At 42.2% G+C, this 3,465-nt stretch overlaps 1 long non-coding RNA gene across 1 annotated transcript; it reads right to left on the minus strand.

Annotated features, from left to right (window-relative positions):
- Positions 1–20: 20 nt before the first annotated feature.
- LOC139027333 (uncharacterized) lies at positions 21–2,764 on the minus strand. Its single transcript, XR_011479418.1, has 3 exons — positions 2,478–2,764; positions 1,923–2,204; positions 21–341 (listed from the first exon to the last, which is right to left on the minus strand). It is a non-coding gene; the product is annotated as an uncharacterized lncRNA (long non-coding RNA).
- Positions 2,765–3,465: the final 701 nt, after the last annotated feature.

Consider the following 3,465-nt stretch of genomic DNA (forward strand, 5'->3'; position numbering starts at 1 on the left):
CTGATAGATTTGTTTAGATAATGACTCACGTGTAAAGCTGTACCCATCACTGCGTGGAGAGAGAGAGTTTGGTCCTGAGCTCACTCTGTAGTCACAGCTCACCTCCTTACTCCTCACTGACTGTAGACGACTGATCAGATCACTATGTTTTGGAGTGAATTGACAGAACCACTGTTTGGAAGCTGAGAGGGGTTTTCTCCTCTTGATCTTTGCTGTGAAGGATGGCTGACTCTCCTCTCCAACATACAGGTTACAGGTGGTGTCAGGACTGACGGATCCACGAATCAAACAGATGATGGTGAAGTCCTCATCAAAATTGACTGTAATGTCTGGTTTTGGATCTGTTAGGAAAGGACAGAGACTCCTTTTTGCATCACTCTGATTGAATGTAATGTATATGTCACAAGTGACACTGACTCTTACTAAACTAGAGTCTGCCATTCTCTTTATAGTACGTATCAGCATGTCTTATTTGATATCATGCCTATTTATGATGTTTAATCATGTGTGCTGTGTGTTTACAACGATTGCCTTTCACTTAATTCCATACATTCTCACGTGTGAAATCAAATTGAATTGTATGGACTATTTTGCTTGCTAGTATGGTGTGCTGTGATTCCACAGATTAGCATGGACTAAAGTGACATTGAGACAGCTGTTGCCAATTCCCTATCATCTCCTCCCTCCCAAAACGAATTGCTGAACACACCCCCAGAACTAGAGTTATAAGGAACTAGACCAGGGACCTCTCGACCGACTCACTGCTCCTCTCTGCTGGTCCCCTGCTGTAGGAAAAACACAAATCACAACGCTCTTTGCAGCACTACTAAAGAAAAGTGCTTGTTTCAAACGTGTGAGTGTGACCTCAATTGTTGGCCAGTACATGCTCTATTTGTGTGTTTTCTGTCCCCCACGACTACAGACACGGGGGACACGCCTGACGCAGCTGAGAGGCTACACCCAACTCTACCAAACAGCCAGGCCGATGCGGAGCGAGGGACAGAAGGCGACCTACCATTGAACACCATATCTGCTAGGGAGGAAGATCTGAACCTTGCTCGGGTAGAGCCGAATGAACATTGGCCACCGATCGGGAATCAACTGCTGTGTTAGTTTGTCCCGTTGCTTCTAGTTAGTCTACAGCCCTAAATCCCAGCCTATTTATACGTTTCTAATAGGTCTATAGTGATACGGTGTATTACTGTGTAAAGCTGAGTTTATAAAGAACCTTTGATCGTACTTTGGCCTGTCTCTGTGGTTGTTTGCTGTGGGATGTTAAAACTCTAYTTTTGACACATACATTTAAAATATTATATAGACTTATCGTCTTCACAACAGCTATTTTGGAATGACATTGGATGAGATTGAGATTTAAACAGAATCATTCAATACAATCTGAATAATAACTTCTTACCAAGAATAGTAACTGTGCATAGTGGATAGATGGATAGTGAGTTTCTAGTGAGTTTCTACAGTGTAAAAACATCTCAGTTTGATCTCAGCAGATGAACTTTGACCTGCCCACGAGAGTAGCTCAGTCCCCGTAAGTGAACGCGTACAGAGTGTTTAGGATCTCTCCCCTCTGTGTAGAGGTAACACTGAGACACAGAGACAGATGGAGAAGTCTGACAGCTCAGCTGAACTGAGTCTCTCTGTCTGATGACTGTAGAGCCGACTAGTGAGAATAGTGTCTCTTTGAAAGTTGCATTTAAAAACATTACAGGTAATCCATACATACTAACATGGACATTCATGAATAAAATGTTCAACTATATCAGTATCTATGTTTGTACAAAGTACAGAAAATCCTATCATTATGTGATATGAAGATGTTTAGGAAATACGACATTATAAGATCTCACTCAGAATGAGCATAATGAATATAACAGTAAAGTGTATAATTTTATAAACCACCTACTTACCCTGAACAGTGACTGAGACAGGGTTACTTAAAGGAGATATTTGAGACTTCCCTACAGTGTAGTAACATGTCACTTTGACCACAGATGGAATTGTTGGACCAGACCTCTTCAGCAGCTCAGTTCCTGTTATTGTCTGTGTACACGATGAGTCTGGAAAAATCTTCTCCCCCTCCATGTAGAAGTAACAGTGAGACACAGGGAGAGAGGGAGGAGTCTCACAACTCAGCTGAACTGATTCTGTCTCTCTAATGACTGTAGAACTCACTGTCAGCTGAGGAACGTCTGTAAGAATAGGGGAATATAGCATTTAGTGGGTTTGTGGTTTTGAGAAATGTACTGATAGCCTAATCCCTCCTTGTTATTTCAGACTTAAGGATCTTGAGTCCATTACCTCATGAAGCGACAGTATGTGAAATTAAGGAGATCTAATATATTGCTTGATTGATTCATGTAATAGCTTATGACAACACACAGTATGATAACATATCACAACAGGAACATGGTAATGATGGCACAACAGTACATTGTTTACAACCATTCAAACAATCTTCTTACCCTGAATTGTGACTGGTGAAGGCTCACTGTATATGGATCTAAACTGTGAACCTGTAGCACTGTACTGACATTGTATTTTGACCTCAGCTGGTGAACTCTGACCTGTCCACTTCACCAGTAGTGTTCCTGTGAGTGTCTGATGACAGGGTGATGGTAGGGTGAATTCCACTTGCCCCTCTATTTTGAAGTAACACTCAGAGACAGATGGAGGAGTCTGACAGTTCAGCTGAACTGAGTCTCTCGCTTTGATGACTGCAGGAATCACTGTTAGACTGGGCCGAGGAAGATCTGTGAGTTCAGAGGGATGATGGAGTGTCTTTTTTAATTGAATACTCATACAGATAATGTACCACTTAATATTATATGAGTTTGAAAGAGAAAGAAAAAGTGAGAGAGATTTTACTGTCTACATAGAGGCGGGAAATCATATTTTATCAGACTTCATCTGGTCTGACACTCAAGGACAGATGCTTCCTCAGAGGCGAGATCAATTTCCAGATGTGTGTTGTCAAGTTGGAAGTGTTCGCTTACACCGGTAGGAAGTTCGACACATCTCCTGTTAGTTGGCCTGTATTTATGTCGATATTCAGGGTAAGTATGTTGGTTTAGTAAATTATAGCACTTCGTTATAGGGTCCTATGGATGCTCGTTGTGAGTCGGTTTGGTGCTGAGAAATTGAGATCTTATGATCATTTTCATCAGTCTCTCATTTCACATATAGTGTACGTAGTGTGTTACTGCGGTACTGCACAGCTCAGGAGGCCCGTTAATGCAGGACTTCACAAGGAAGGCACAGGACTCTATTGGTCTGATCTATCAGACGAACATCTCGCAGGCAGACAGGTGCAGTTCTACAGTCATCAGAGAGAGAGATTCTCCATATGTCACGAGCGGTTTATTCCAACAATGGTGGCATGGTTATGGTTGGGTCCTTTCGAGCGGTTCCGTGTCTTCTTGGTTCTACGGAGTAGGGTTGTTCGTTCGGATC

Source organism: Salvelinus sp. IW2-2015, unplaced genomic scaffold (genome assembly GCF_002910315.2).
Source record: "Salvelinus sp. IW2-2015 unplaced genomic scaffold, ASM291031v2 Un_scaffold10075, whole genome shotgun sequence".
Lineage (NCBI taxonomy): Eukaryota > Metazoa > Chordata > Actinopteri > Salmoniformes > Salmonidae > Salvelinus > Salvelinus sp. IW2-2015.